Raw genomic sequence first — 17,520 nt, forward strand, 5'->3', positions numbered from 1 at the left:
AAGTAGCTACTATTTATATGGTGCCAACTGTTTGGTCATTATTCATTAAATAATATTACTATGAGTTATTCTTTCATCACTACGTCAAAATAAATGCTGTTCAACTTTTCTTGGGAATTTTTACAATAAATATTTGTTTTGTTTTTCCTGTTTTGTGTTTGTTCCAGTAAACATTTCATGTAGGCTCTTCTGGGGCAAAATTACTTGGTTAGATCACTCAAAAGTTCTTCATTAATTTTTTTCCTCATTTTCTTAACATCTTCAACAAGCGCTCAGAAAATATAAATGATGTAAACAACATCAACAACAAAAAAAGTTTGCTAGCCTTACCTATGCTTCCCAAGCTTCCCACCTCTACCCAAGATCTTTACATCTGTATCTTAAAAGTTTCTTGAATTTACTTCTTTCTCTCAAATTACATGACCAAGGCTCCTTATGCATGGAGTACTCTAACAATCTCTTAACTCGTCTGCCTAATACTTCTTTACATCCCTCTGGTTAGTACTGAATACCTGTACCAGAGTAATTGTTCTAAAACATTAGTTAACTTGATACAACTCAACAACAGAAAAACAAACAACCTGGTTAAAAAATGGGCAGTGGAGCTGAATAGATATTTTTCCAAAGAAAACACAGAGACCAACAGGCACATGAAAAGATGTCCAACATCACTAATTAGTAGGGAAATGCAAATCAAAACCACAATAAGATACCACCTACACCTGTTAGAATGGCTATTATCAAAAAGGCAAGAAATAATGTGTTGGCCAGGATGTGGGAATATAAATTAGTGCAGCCACTATGGAAAATAGTACAGAGATTGCTCAAAAAATTAAGAATAGAACTACCATATTATCCAGCTATCCCACTTCTGGGTATTTATCCAAAGAATACAAAAACACTAATACCAAAAGATATATTCATTCCTCTGTTCATTGAGGCATTTATTCACAACAGCAAGATATGGAAACAACCTAAGTGCCAGTTCATGGATGAATGGATAAAGAAGAGGTGGAATATAAACACAATGGAATACTACTCAGCCATGAAAAAGATGGAATTCTGACACTTTTGACAACATGGATGGACCTTGAGGTTATCATGCTAAGTGAAATAAGTCAGATGGAGAAAGACAAATATTGTATGATTTCACTCATATGTGGAATATAAAAAAAAAAACAAAGTAAATGAACAAACCAAACAAAAACAAACATGTAGATACAAAGAACAGAGTAGTGGTTACCAGTGGGGAAGAGGCGGAGGGGAAGGTGAAATGGGTCAAAAAGGATCAACTTTATGATAATGTATGGAAACTAAATTTGGGGGGATAAGCACACTGTAGAGTATATAGAAGTAGAAATACAATGTTGTATACATGAAACTTATATAACATTATAAAGCAATGTTACCTCAATAAAAAATAAATTAAAAAATCTAATTGCCTTGATCACACACTGTCATTGAATTGATATATTATCAGAAAATATCACATAGATAAAGGAACATAAAATATATATTTAGTATTTAAAGAATAAAATGAAAGATACCCCCAAGGATCTACCAACTGCATTGAGGAGAACAGCACCAGTACCTTAGAAACCCTTGTGTGACCTTCCCAGATTACATTCTGTCCCGCCTGCAAGAAGGGAACATAGTCCTGCATTCTATATTAATCATTCTATGGCTTCTCAATTTAGTTTTGCCACCTAGCATGACATTCTAAAAATATGTATATTTTTAGTGTTGCCTCTTTTACTCCTCAGTGACCTTTTTTCTCAGCACTATGTTTTTGACATGCATCCCTGTTACCGCCTTTAGCCATGGTTCATCCATATTCTCTGTTATATAGTATTTCTTTCTATGAATATTTAAAACTTCATCTCCGTGTTATTGGTGATACACATTTGAGATGATTCTAGCATTTTGCTGTCATGAACATCCTGTTATGAACATTTTTGCACAGGCCACTGGTGTACACGTGCTGGAGTTCCTCTACAGTAATGTATGTAGGAGTGGACTGTGCATGATTCTTCTGGTAGATAATTACAAAAGGTTTATACAAATTTACACTCCCATGTGATTTCTCTTTCCTTTACATCAAGGATCAGCAATCTACAGCCCATAAGGCAAAGCAAGCCTGCTGGGTTTTGGGGGTTTTTTTTATTTGTAAATAAAGTTTATTGGAAACAGCCACCAATTGGTTACATATTGTCTACAATTGCTTTTGTGATACAATGGCAAAGTTGAGTCCTTACAAGAGAACTCCTCGCCTGCAAAGTCTGAAATATTTACCTTCCACCCTTTGCAGAAAAAGTTTGCCAACTCGTATTCTATATCCTTGTAAATACTTGGTATTTTCTGACTTTTAAAATCTTTGCCAATTTGGTGCATATGAAATACCTCATTGTGATGAGGTATCACCTCACACTGGTTAGAATGGGCATCATCAGAAAATCTACAAACAACAAATGCTGGAGGGGGTGTGGAGAAAAGGGAACCCTCTTGCACTGTTGGTGGGAATGTAAATTGATACAGCCACTATGGAGAACAGTATGGTAAAATAGAATTACCATATGACCCAGCAATCCCACTACTGGGCATATACCCAGAGAAAACCATAATTCAAAAAGACACATGCACTCAGTGTTCATTGCAGCACTATTTACAATAGCAAGGTCATGGAAGCAACCTAAATGCCCATCGACAGACGAATGGATAAAGAAGATGTGGTACATATATACAATGGAATATTACTCAGCCATAAAAAGGAACGAAATTGGGTCATTTGTTGAGAAGTGGATGGATCTAGAGACTGTCATACAGAGTGAAATAAGTCAGAAAGAGAAAAGCAAATATCGTATATTAACGCATTTTTGTGGAAACCAGAAAAGTGGTACAGATGAACTGGTTTGCAGGGCAGAAATTGAGACACAGATATAGAGAACAAACGTATGGACGCCAAGCAGGAAAAGCCGCGGGGCAGTGGGGATGGTGGTGTGCTGAATTGGGTGATTGGGATTGACATGTATACACTGATGTGTATAAAACTGATGACTAATAAGAACCTGCTGTATAAAAAAAATAAATTAAATTAAATTTTTAAAATTTAAAAAAATTACCAACAAAATACTAGCAAACTGAAAAAAAAAAAAGAAATACCTCATTATGGTTTAACATGTAAATATACCAAATTGAATTTGATCTAATTACTAATGATGTTTATCATCTTTTCATATGCTTATGAGCTTTTCCTGTTTCCTCATCTGTGAAATGTTTATTCATCTCTTTTGCCAACTTTTCTATTAGTTTTTGTTGAGTTTTCCTTTTGCCTTTTTGAGCCATAGGAGTTCTTTATACATACTAGTTAGTAATAATTTTTTAGTGACATATATTGGAAATATTTTGTCCCAGCCCTTGGCTTATCTTTTACTCTCTTTAATTTATGGTTATCTTTTGCTAGAAAGAAGTACTTAATTTAAAGTAACGTTAAATATCTTAAGAGACACTTCCATACCCAAACACCAGAATATAAAGATACTCTGTTATATTGTCTTCTCAAAGTATTTGTTTTAAATATTGCATTTCATTTAATCCACCTGGAATTAAAATTTTTGTGTGTGAGATGAGATAGCACTCCAATTTTATTTTTTCCACAGGGATTATCACTGTTCCCAGCATCATTTATTACATTGTTCTTCCTTTTCCTATTGATTTACAATGCCTGTTCTTCTAAAATTCAAATTCCAAATAGAAAGGGATCTGTCCAGTTTCTTTATTTGTTCCTATTGGTCTAATTGTCTTTTTCTATGACAACACACACTGTCCCAACATCTGGTTGAGCAAGTAACACCACATTGATCATCTCTGCTCTTCCATATACATTTCAGAATTACTTTATTCAAGTCCATGAAAACCAAGTTAGAATTACTTTAAATTTTTAGGTAAAATTTGAGAGAATTCACTTTTTCATAATGTAAGGCCTGAGAACATAGTATATATGTATCTGTTTAGGTCTTATTAATATCATACAACACAATGTTATAATTTTCTCCACAAAAGGCATGCATATTTTGACAGGTTTTTTTGGTGGTGGTGATTAGCAATTGTTGTTGATTTGGGGGATACCAGAAAAAATGTATTTTTCTGTTTTATTTTAATTACATTTCATGATTGTTGTAGGTACATGGATATAGAATTGAGTTTGTGTTTTTATTTCAGTATCAAATAAACTTGCAAAACTCTCTCATTGATTTCATATTGGTTAGAAGCAATGACAGTAGGCATCTTTGGCTTGTTCTGGGTTATAAAAAGAATGCTTCTTACACTTCACGTTGAGTATGACACTTACTGTACACTTTTGTATAAGACCTTTTTCAGGTTAAGAAATTTCAATTTTATTCCGAGCTCGCTAAGGCATTTTATCATGAATGAATGCTGAATCCTGTCAAACTTGTTTTTAACTGGTTTTATTAATATAATTATTTTTTCTCCTTTAATCTGTTAATATAGCAAATTATATTAAATAATTTCTACTATTAAACCAACATTGTATTATTGGATAAACAATCTAGCTCATTAATTTTGAGCCTACTTCTGATGAAAGTATTTAAGGAGATAAAACTCATTCCAAAGTTTACTTTAGTTTCTACCAAAAGTTTTACTATATAATATTTTTGTTACCATTTACTTCTACCTATAATTTTAATTAGGTTTTTTTAAATCTATGAGTTCTTTGAAATTGTGTTTTTAAGTGTTTTATGTGTTTTAAGAGTTTGAAACTTAGATTCAAACTTGTTATCAATTTCTAAGTTCACTGGATTGTGTTTAAGAAATATAAGCTATATGATACCGATCTTTTGACGTTTGTTGAGAGTACTTTTATGCTTTAGAATGTAGTCAGTTTTTATAAGGTTCCTGGTATGCTTGAAAAAAAATTTTTTTTTCAGTTATAGAGTACAATGTTCTCTGATAATGTTAAATAGATCAAACTTGTTAATCATACTTTTCAAATCTTCTATTTCCTTGCTGATGTTTTTGTTTGCTTGATCTATAAGTTACTGAGAGATGTATTATAAGATCCCCTAGTACAATCTGAGACTATATTATTAGGTGCATATAAAAGAGAACTATTATATCTTAGGATTGACTTAAAGTCTTCATCCCTAGGAATGCCTCTTGACTTAAAGTTTACTTTTTATGATAATAAAATAACCATACCAACTTTGTTTTGTTTACCACTGAATGATAAACTTTTTCTGTCCTTTGATTTTAAAATTTTATCCAAAAGTTTTAAGTATATATCCTATGAGAAGAATATAGCTGGAATTTTTTTGTTTTAAAATTCAACCTGGGGCTTCCCTGGTGGCGCAGTGGTTGGGAATCTACCTGCCAGTGTGGGAGATGTGGGTTCAAGCCCTGGTCCAGGAAGATCCCACATGCCACAGAGCAACTAAGCCTGTACACCACAACTACTGAGCCTGCGCTCTAGAGCCCGTGAGCCACAACTACTGAGCCCATGTGCCACAACTACTGAAGCCTGCATGCCTAGAGCCCATAGAGCCTGTGCTCTGCAACAAGAGAAGCCACCGCAATAAGAAGCCACACACCGCAACAAACAGTAGCCCCCGCTCTCAGCAACTACAGGAAGCCTGCGCACAGCAACAGATACCCAACGCAGCCAAAAATAAATAAATTTATTAAAAAAAAATTCAATCTGACTTTTTTTTTGATTTTTTAAAAAAATTTTTCTTGGAGTATAGTTGATTTACAATGTTGTGTTAGTTTCAGGTGTACAGCAAAGTGAATCAGTTATACATATACATATATCCACTCTTTTTTAGATTCTTTCCCCATATAGGTTATTACAGAGTATTGAGTAGAGTTGCCTGTGCTACACAGTCGGTCCTTGTTAGTTATCTATTTCATATATAGAAGTGTGTATATGTCAAGTCAAATCTCCCTATTTATCCCTCTCCCCCTTTTTCCCCCCAGTAACTGTAAGTTTGTTTTCTACATCTGTGACTCTATTTCTGCTTTGTAAATAAGTTCATTTGTACCATTTTTTTTAGATTCTACATAAAAGCGATAGCTTATGATATTTGTCTTTCTCTGCCTGACTTACTTCACTCACTATGACAATCTGTAGGTTCATCCATGTTGCTGCAGATGGCATTATTTTGTTCTATTTTATGGCTGAGTAATATTCCATTGTATATATGTACCACATCTTTTTCTACTCCTCTGTTGATGGACATTTAGGTTGCTTCCATGTCTTGGCTATTGTAAATAGTGCTGCTATGAACATTGGGATGCATGTATCTTTTCAAATTGCTTTTCTCCAGATATATGCCCAGTAGTGGAATTGCTGGATCATATGGTAGTTTTATATTTAGTTTTCTAAGGAACCTCCATACTGTTCTCCATAATGGTTATACCAGTTTACATTCCCACCAACAGTGTGGGAGGAGTCCCTTTTCTCCACACCCTCTCCAGCATTTATTGTTTGTAGATTTTTTGATGATGGCCATTCTGACCGGTGTGAGGTGATACCTCATTGTAGTTTTGATTTGCATTTCTCTAATGATTAATGATGTTGAGCAGCTTTTCATGTGCTTCTTGGCCATCTGTATGTCTTCTTTGGAGAATGACATTTGTTTTTTAACTGGAGAGTTTAGTTTACTTATATTGATAGTGATTACTAATACATCTGGATTATTTCTATATTCTTCCTATATGCTTTTCACTTTTTGTCCCTTTCCTGTTTCTTTTTTTAATCAAGGAAATGGGAATTATTGAAACTTTAAAAATATGAAAGGGAATTTTAAAAAGTTTGACATAGGCAAGATGTACTCATTGCAGAAAATAAGAAAACACAGATAAGGAACAAGAATTTCTAAAATGCAACCAAACATTCCATATTCATCACCTTCATGTATATCTGTCGATACTTTTATTATTTTCCATATGTTCACTTAGATTGGTTATAATGAGATTTGTACACATATATAGTGTTGAAGTTTTTGAGGAGGAAAATTATACTATTAAATAATATTTAAGGACATCTCCTTAACAGTATAGGATAGACTGGAGGAAAGAGATTAGCATCATAAAATGCAAAACAAAGAGGCTATTGTAGTTTTCTAAGCATAAGATAAAAGCATGGTTAAAGTGCATTTGAGCACTCAGCACCTACTTATCCTTGATAAATGTCACTAAAAGCCAAAAAAGTCACACTAAGTTTTAAAGAAAATCTTCATATCCCACCGTTATTAATGTAAGACATTAAGTCATAATTCAAGCATAATTTAAAGTCACTGAACCTTAGTTCTTTAATGATATCATAAATCTCAGCTGTGTGAAACAGAAATCAGCCCACTTTTGCAACATCTTGACAAGTGATTGGAAGATGAATTAATCAAACGTCTGTTCATCTACATGTCGTCAAATTACATTGGGGAGACAGTTTCACTCAATCAACCAATTGTTTAAATGTTGCAGAAATATAGCGTTCGTTTTAAAATCAGAACTGGCAGCATTTCTTTTGAAAGTTGCCAAGTCTGGGGCTATTAAAGGTTGTCCCGTCCCAAGAACTTTCCACTTGTAGCTGTCAAAGATCTTTTTTCTTAATTAAGCCAAAATAGTTGGATGTCTGAGCTACTTCCTGATTGCAAATTAAGCGTCTTTGGAAACCATTCTATGTCTTTCAGGCCTAGAGGCCAATCCATGGTGCTCTCAAGATTTATGTACTCTCTGGCCGGGAAAGCAGGAGGAGGGGATGTCACAAGGACAGAAGGCACTGTTCAGGGAGGCAAGTATTCCTGGATGGGACCTACCAGAGGAGGAGATGTGTCCGCTGGGGTGTGTGTGCTGTCATGAAAGGTTTCCGGAAACTGCCAGGCCAGCCTTGTTCCCACACTATGAGGACATTTGAGAAAGGCAACCAATATCCTTACCCTGCAAAGTTCATGTCTTCGTCCTGAACACCCACACTGATCTGTCCTGTGTTCAACAGCCTCGTTCTTCCGGGTCAGAGTTCTGGGTAGTTCCCTGAAAATGGCCACATACTACCTTTTAGACCTGATACTTAGCATCATTTTCATTTTCCCACTTTAAGTTTCTTCGTTTTCCTTTTATTCATTTCAACACACACACACATTCTTCTGAGTACATAAAATGTGCTAGGTGCTAGGCACTTGGCTAGATCAGGAGATACTGCGATAAATCATCTAGAAATAATTCGTGCATTCTCCGAACTCGTGAATACATGAGCTCGGAACACAGATGGCAAACGCATTATTCACAGTCACTCTTGAGCCTTCAACCATCCTGGATAACCATCACCCCCAGACAACCCCAACCCAGGAGTCTTTATTTTTGAAATGACTCAAATAAATAGTCCTTCTGAAAATGTGGCCAAGTAGGACCCAGACAGAGAGACGTCTTGGGCAAAGGCTGCAATCTGCTCTGAGTCACGTCACATCCGATCTGGACATACAGGTGAAGGACAGCACATAAAAGGAATAATTCACTTTCTCTATGCTAAATACAGTTGCCTGTTTTTGGTTGCTGGGTGTTGTTTTCCTTTTCCCATTTTGAGAAACTCTCTTTCTTCAATGAAAATTCGGTGGTGAATCATTGAGACCCCACAAGGAGAGAACTGTGCTCCGTGGAGGACACCTGTGGAGAGGGCCACCGTGGCAGTTCCCGCAGAGTGGGTCTGCTGGGCACATAGCCATCCCCCCCAGGCTGGCTCTGACCCAGGTTACGGTAATGCTAAAGATCTGCTTTAATCCAACCAAAATAAGAGCAGGCAGTCTTAGAGCTTTTAAAGAAAAAAAAAATCTAGTTCTACCTTTGACCCAGGCTATTTTTCTTCAAATATTTAAAGTTGAAAGTCACTGTGTGCTTATACTTTTATTTCGAACCAGAAAGTCACTCTTACTGTATTTGATCACCCTCTTATTTTAATTTGCACACTTGCTTAATAATAAAGTATGCGCTGGACTTTAGCCTAATATATCATGTGTATAATAATATTGGAACCTTTTTTCTTACTTATTAACTAGGAAATACATAAAATGCTGACCTTGTGGGTAAATGACTTGCATCCATTTTTAATCATTATTATGTTGCTAAAAGAGTTGCATGGGTAAGGTTTTAACAGGGCTCCTGGGAGACTTATACCAGTCTTTATGGAACACATTGTTCACAGCTGTGGTGAAATATCCATCACTAAAAATCACAACACTTTTTATTCCACATCAATGACATCATTGGTATAATTTAACCTTAATTCACATGTGGGAAGCAGTTGTCTACCAATGCGAAATTATCCTCAAACTGATTCTAAGGATGAGGGAGAATTGCAACATAAAGCAATCTTATGATTCTATTTGCATTCACCGTTAATGTCATTTTCCAAATATTTTGGATAAGATTCTCAAAGGCCATACTTCTCCCCCTATGACAGCAGATGATAATCTCAAGACACTTCTTAAAGTATTAATAGCAATACAGTTTTCCATAAGACCACTGTACTGCCCAAGATTCCTCAGCCTTTTAATTACCCATGTTCTAAAGGTTTTTTGTCCCATAAAGACTTTCTGCTTAGAAATGTGACAGTGAGGCTGTTAGTGTCTAAAACCTAAACTGGTATCCTCTGAGAATCTTGATGAGGAATCTGAAATTGTACCTGGAAGAATACCAATAACAGGTGGATTTTTATAGGCTATTTGGGTTCTCATTGGTATAGAATAAGAAAGAGAGAAACAAATGGAAAAGGCCCATTATAAAGTCTCTGTTGTCTTATCTCTGATATTGACTTGTTTCATGATAACTTGAATGTCACCCTATATCCCTCTGTTGGGCGGCATCAGATTATCCTACAGGATGAAATAAGCCCCAAATTCCTTTTCAGTTAATGAAAACTAGCCTTCTCCTTGACTTCCTTCTTCCAAATAGGAGAAAATAAATGTGTTCCAATGGGAGAATATGATCAAGGAGGCAGAGGGGAGGACCACATAAGGGCACTCATCTGCAAGGAGCACATTCTGCTCCAGGGAAATATTTGCAACCAGAAATGCAAAGCTTCTAACAGTCACTCATTTAGACATTCAGCCAGGTACACACACCTCGGATTATGTGACAGCTTTGGGGATGCAGACCTTCAATGAAGTCTGACTGATTATTAAGCCACGCCAGACTCTGCTCTAACATGGAGTTTCAGTGGTCAACAGAACCAAGCTGAGAGCCAGAGGGCTTGCCTTCTGGTGGAGGATGTAAGCAGTAATATATATATACATATAGAATATATGTACAATGTAATTTCAGAAAGTGATACTACAAACACGAAAAATAGGTCTGGTAGGGACTAGAGATTGCCCGGGAGCAGGGAGGGGAAGGAAGCTATTTTGAAGGTGTAGTAAGAAAAGTTTCTCTGGCAGGTGAAATTTGAGCGGAGACCTTAGTGAGGCAAGAACAAGCTAGAGGGTGAACGAGCTACAGGGAAGCACATTCTAGGTCCAGTGAACAGCAGCAGACACCGTCCTCAAGTGAGAAAAACCTTGGTATGTTCCAGAAATAAAAGGAAGGGGAGCAAGGGCGGTGTTGCCAGAGGGAGAGTGGTTCAATATCAGCGGAGTGGTGGGAGATGATGTTGGGGAAGAAGCAGATCCTGTGGGGCCTCGTGGACCACGGGGAAAACTTTGGATTTTATTCCAAGTGTGAGAAAAACCACGGGAAGATTTTGAGCAAGAGAGGAGAGGGATCTGGTTTATCTTTTTTTTTTTTTTTTTTCGGTACGCGGGCCTCTCACTGTTGTGGCCTCTCCCGTTGCGGAGCACAGGCTCCGGACACGCAGGCCCAGCGGCCATGGCTCACGGGCCCAGCCGCTCCGCGGCATGTGGGATCTTCCCGGACCGGGGCACGAACCCGTGTCCCCTGCATCGGCAGGCGGACTCTCAACCACTGTGCCACCAGGGAAGCCCCTGGTTTATCTTTAAAAAGAAGATTTGGGCTGCTTGGTGAAGAACTGATTATGGGGACGCAAGAGAGGCATCAGAGACTGGGTAATAGGCTCTTCCATGAATCCAGGGCAGAGAGGATTATGGCTGGAACAGGCGAGTGGGAGTGGAGGTGCTGAGACTAGTGAGAATCAGCACACATTCTGAAAACACAGCTGACAGGACTTGCTGATGAGGGAGGTAGGTTGTAAGCTGTCAGAGAAAGAGAAGAGTTGAGGAGTCCGTGGCTGCGGGACAGGCAGTGCTACCAGCTGAGATGGCTGTTCACGGATCACTGTCTGCCTGTCTAGAGCCTCAAAGGTTCAACAAGCTCCCATCATGGGGAAGAAGCCAGTACACACACACACACACACACACACACACACACACACACAGTCACACATCCTCTGATGAGTGTTGTAATAGAAATATACTCAGGAATTTCCTGATCTCTGGATCTTCCACAACTTTTATTTAAGCACTTCTTTTGTCTTAGACAACTGAATAGTGTGGCCTGTTGGGATATCTGATATTTCAGTCCTGGCTAACTGTACACATTTCTTCGTACAGCAGCATATATTGTTCTCTATCATCTAAGTATCTATTGCTTGGCACCACAAAATGTATTCTCCTCATCCGTGTAAACATATGGGCAAGTATCCCTCTTTTTTTCCAAATTTCCATACTGGTCCCAGGCAACCTCAATCACTCACGATAGAATCATAGTGTCTTTTTCTTTGCTCTTTATGATTCGTCTACATTTGACAGAGCAGGGTGGGAAGAGAGAGGAGTTTCAGGCACTCATGGTAAGGGTTTCATCACCCATGGAAAGAAACCACAAGAAATGCTACGTGGTAATACAGGAAAATTAGTCCCCAACAATTCCAGAGGAGCACGTTGCAGATTCTCAAACTGTGGAGGGTGTGTTAAAATGCAGATCCTCAGAACCTATCTGTAGAATTTCTGATTCAGTACGTTGGGAAAAGGGCCAAATAGTCTTTATGTGGGTAAGCCTCCCCTGTAACTGATGCTAGAGTTATACTGACCACCCTTGGAGAAATACTAGTATCTATTAATTGTTTCATTGTATCCTATGCCTTCTAAAGGGTAGACAGAGGAATCATATTCAATATAAAGTTTTAGAGCTAAGGATAATAAAAGATGATAGATAGTTTAAAGATTCTATGAACTAAACCTCCTTCTATTCTTTTAAATATCAGAGTTTCAAGAAGATGATTGCTCTTAATTTCAGATCTAGTCACATATAAAACACATCTGAGTTCCCAAATATGGACTGTCTTAGGCTATTCCAGTTATTTCTAATGGAGTCAAGCAGGCTACATTTGAGTGATTTTATAAAAGCTGATTTTTTAAAAAAATTATGTTTTTGCCTAGGGCAAAACTTTTAGGAAGAGCTTTTGTGACTGCAGTCAGTATGTTCACATTATGCATAATTTTGTTTCTAACATTCTCATCTTGGATCACAAGAAGTCAAGTATAATTACTAACAAGATGGAGAATTCTACCCGCACCTTGAGACATTAACATCTACTCTCACTAACACTATAGGAAAAGATTCAAAGTTACAAGGAAAAAATACGGTACATTTTATTGTTCTCTTCCCAAGCATATGAATTTCAGTGAGTAATCACAAACTTCAGGAAAATAATTATCAACTTCTAATGCTATAGAATCCTTTTGGAACAGATCCGCCAGCATTTAATGTAATTATAATTATCCATGTTTCCAGTAACTTCCTAGGTGTACTTTCATTAGGTGAAATAAAGGTTTTGTACAAATTTCTGTTTTTAAGATATTCCTTGGCTTTTAAAAATTTTACCACTACATTAAATAATTTAATGTTCTAGGACAAACTGTTCAGCTAAACTTTATTTTTAATAACATATTTAAGAAATATATGAAAAAATCAATACACTTCTAAATTAATTATTTTTGTGTAGAGTCTCATAAAATCATAGATGACAGCTCCTAATCCATTAAAAATTAATTCCCAACTTTTAATACAGGGTAGCTTGTATCTCTAGCATTTTCTCTTATAATATTAGAAAATATAGATTTTTATCGGAATTACAGCAAGTTCATTTTCATGATGTCTATTACATTATTCATAATAAAATTATTTGTCATGGTGACGGATGGCTTAATAAGTATAAGTGAAGATAATGAAAGCTACTATCTTATAACTTGAGTTGGGTCTTTGAATGAGAGAAAGACTCTAATTCAAACATCACTGAAGGGACCTGGGCAAAGTCCCCTAAAGAAGGGAAGCCTTTGAGTTGCTCCTGGAGCAATGGATTTGAAGGGTAGCCTTTTTCAAAAAGCTGTTTGGGAAACTAGAATTCAAAACTAGCCAATCTTGGACACTTTAAAAAAAATTTCTCCATATCCTATACAAGAGTTAAAAAAGCATAAAAATTAGCATTAGCTAATAAACCAAAAACTAAAAGAGAACTCTGCTATCACATGCAAAGTGTCTCAACAATTGAAATATAATCTCTAGTATTAATATTTCATTTCTCTGGCCTTCTTGGATCACACATATCCCATTCATGGTTCCCCTAGTTAGGTACAGCCCTAGACAAAACTGTAAAGAAAGCAAAGCCTGTTTCCCTTTCTACATCTTTTTGTTTCTTCTGACTATCAACCACCAACGTTCTTCTGCAAGCCATATTTAGTTTCACAGAACACCGACCCTAAATGCCAACACCACCTTATACAACATTCCTGGAAGTAGGGGTGTACTGACATTACAGAAGAGAACTTTAGGGAGACAGTCACACCTGAGCATAGATAGTTAATCTCTAATGGTGAGATTTCAAGCACCACTCTGATACCCAGGCAGAGACACCAACTTTTATAAAGCAGAACCTAAGGTGACTAATTCATACATCTGCATAAGACAAGTATGTTTTCCCAAACGTGGATCAATGAAGACAGGAGGGAAGAAGGACGGAAGGAAAGGAGAGGGAGTGACTGCAATCGATCATCTTCAAGAATTACCAGGCAGGTTTCCTTGCTTCCCTTACTGATCCGAGTCTGCTGACTGGATCCCCCTTCTCTTGAGCACTAAGGAAGACCCTGGAAACCCTTGCTTCTTCTGACACTAGTGGAAAGCAGTGAGCACAGTGGTTAAGAGAGTACACTGTGGAGTCAAACTGCCTGGGTTCGAATCCCAGCTCTACCACAGACAAATTCCTTATCATCTCCATACCTCAATTTCCTTATCTGCTAACACAGGGATGATACCTTACATGGTGGATGCAAGAAATAACTGAGTTAATACATACTGAATATTTAGAGAATAGTAAGAATGGCAAGAGCTTGACAAATATTGAATATCCTCATTTGTGGAGGTGCAAGCTTCTGTTACTTCCACTCCACCTTACAAGGCAAATAAACAGAAGGAAGACATTTCTGTTCCTCACAAGAGTGCTAGAGGAACAGTAGTACGTGGGAGAAAGAATTAAGAAGAACTGCAGAAGAGATTGGTTCAAGATGGCAGAGTGAAAGGACATGCTCTCACTCCCTCTTGCGAGAGCACCGGAATCACAACTAACTGCTGAACAATCATCAAGAGGAAGACACTGGAACTCACCAAAAAAGATACCCCACATCCAAACACAAAGGAGAAGCCACAATGAGATGGCAGGAGGGGCGCAATCACAATAAAAACAAATCCCATAACTGCTAGGTGGGTGACTCACAAACTGGAGAACACATACCACAGAAGTCCACCCACTGGAGTGCAGGTTATGAGCCCCACGCCAGGCTTCTGACCCTGGAGTTCCAGCAACAGGAGGAGGAATTCCTAGAGAATCAGACTTTGAAGGCTAACGGGATTTCGCTACAGGACTTCGACAGGATGGGGGGAAACAGAGACTCCACTCTTGCAGGGCACACACAAACTAGTGTGCGCATCGGGACGGAGGGGAAGGAGTGGTGACCTCACAGAAGACTGAACCAGACCTACCTGCTAGTGTTGGAGGGTCTCCTGCAGAGGCGAGGGGTGGCTGTGTCTCACCGGGAGGACAAGGACACTGGCAGCACAAGTTCTGGGAAGTACTCCTTGGTGTGAGCCCTCCCAGAGTCTGCCATTAGCCCCACCAAAGAGCCCAAGTAGGCTGCAGTGTTGGGTCGCCTAAGGCCAAACAATCAACAGGGATAGAACCCAGCCCTACCCATCAGCAGAAAAGCGGATTAAAGTTTTACTGAGCTCTGCCCACCAGAGCAACAGCCAGCTCTACCCACCACCAGTCCCTCCCATCAGGAAACTTGCACAAGCCCCTTAGTTAGCCTCATCCATCAGAGGGCAGACAGCAGAAGCAAGAAGAACTACAATCCTGTAGCCTGTGGAACAAAAACCCTGCAGCCTGTGGAACAAAAACCACATTCACAGAAAGATAGACAACATGAAAAGGCAGAGGGCTATGTACCAGATGAAGGAACAAGATAAAACCCCAGAAAAACAACTAAATGAAGTGGAGATAGGCAACCTTCCAGAAAAACAATTCAGAATAATGATAGTGAACGTGATCCAGGACCTCGGAAAATGAATGGAGGCAAAGATCGAGAAGATGCAAGAAATGTTTAACAAAGACCTAGAAGAATTAAAGAACAAACAAACAGAGATGAACAATACAATAACTGAAATGAAAACTACATTAGAAGTAATCAATAGCAGAATAACTGAGGCAGAAGAACGGATAAGTGACCTGGAAGACAGAATGGTGGAATTCACTGCTGCAGAACAGAATAAAGAAAAAAGAATGAAAAGAAATGAAGACAGCCTAAGAGACCTCTGGGACAACATTAAATGCAACAACATTCGCATTATAGGGGTCCCAGAAAGAGAGGAGAGAGAGAAAGGACCCGAGGGAATATTTGAAGAAATTATAGACAAAAACTTCCCTAACATAGAAAAGGAAATAGACAACCAAGTCCAGGAAGCGCAGCAAGTCCCATACAGGATAAACCCACGGAGAAACATGCCGAGACGCACAGTAATCAAATTGGCAAAAATTAAAGACAAAGAAAAATTATTGAAAGCAGCAAGGGAAAAAGGACAAATAACATACAAGGGAATTCCCGTAAGGTTAACAGCTGATTTCTCAGCAGAAAGTCTACAAGCCAGAAGGCAGTGGCATGATATACTTAAAGTGATGAAAGGGAAGAAACTACAACCAAGATTACTCTACCCGGCAAGGATCTCATTCAGATTCGATGGAGAAATCAAAACCTTTACAGACAAGCAAAAGCTAAGAGAATTCAGCACCATCAAACCAGCTCTACAACAAATGCTAAAAGAACTTCTCTAAGTAGGAAACACAAGAGAAGAAAAGGACCTACAAAAACAAACCCAAAACAATTAAGAAAATGGTCATAGAAACATACATATTGATAATTACCTTAAACATGAATGGCTTAAATGCTCCAACCAAAAGACACAGGCTTGCTGAATGGATACAAAAACAAGACCCATATAAATGCTGTCTACAAGAGACCCACTTCAGACCTAGGGACACATACAGACTGAAAGTGAGGGGATGGAAAAAGATATTCCATGCAAATGGAAATCAAAAGAAAGCTGGAGTAGCAATACTCATATCAGATAAAATAGACTTTAAAATAAAGAATGGGGCTTCCCTGGTGGTGCAGTGGTTGAGAGTCCGCCTGCCGATGCAGGGGACGTGGGTTTGTGCCCCGGTCCGGGTAGATCCCACATGCTGCAGAGTGGCTAGGCCCGTAAGCCATGGCTGCTGAGCCTGCGCGTCTGGAGCCTGTGCTCCGCAACGGGAGAGGCCACAACAATGAGAGGCCCAAATACCACAAATAAATAAATAAATAAATAAATAAATAAATAATGTTACAAGAGACAAGGAAGGACACTATATAATGATCAAGGGATCAATCCAAGAAGAAGATATAACAATTATAAACATATATACACCCAACATAGGAGCACCTCAATACATAAGGCAACTGCTAACAGCTATAAAACAGGAAATCAACAGTCACACAATAATAGTGGGGGATTTAACACCTCACTTACACCAATGGACAGATCATCCAGACAGAAAATTAATAAGGAAACAGAAGCTTTAATTGACACAACAGACCAGATAGATTTAATTGATATTTACAGGACATTCCAATCAAAAACAGCAGATTACACTTTCTCCTCAAGTGCACACGGAACATTCTCCAGGAGAGATCACATCTTGGGTCACAAATCGAGCCTCAGTAAACTTAAGAAAATTGAAATCATATCAAGCATTTTTTCTGACCACAAAGCTATGAGATTAGAAATGAATTACAGGGGAAAAAATGTAAAAAATACAAACACATGGAGGCTAAACAATATGTTACTAAATAACCAAGAGATCACTGAAGAAATCAAAGAGAAAATTAAAAAATACCTAGAGACAAATGACAATGAAAACACGACAATCCAAAACCTATGGGATGCAGCAAACGCAGTTCTAAGAGGGAAGTTTATAGC

General features: G+C 38.0%; 1 long non-coding RNA gene across 3 annotated transcripts in view; it reads right to left on the bottom strand.

Annotated features, from left to right (window-relative positions):
• LOC307193811 overlaps nt 1-17,520 on the bottom strand; it is a 123,030-nt gene that overhangs the window by 94,845 nt on the left and 10,665 nt on the right. For all 3 annotated transcript variants that reach the window (XR_013830432.1, XR_013830433.1, XR_013830434.1), the window contains exon 3: nt 7,953-8,046. This is a non-coding gene — a long non-coding RNA (uncharacterized lncRNA). The remainder of the gene's footprint in view (nt 1-7,952; nt 8,047-17,520) is intronic.

This window comes from Stenella coeruleoalba (assembly GCF_951394435.1).
Source record: "Stenella coeruleoalba genome assembly, chromosome: 11".
Classification (NCBI taxonomy): domain Eukaryota; kingdom Metazoa; phylum Chordata; class Mammalia; order Artiodactyla; family Delphinidae; genus Stenella; species Stenella coeruleoalba.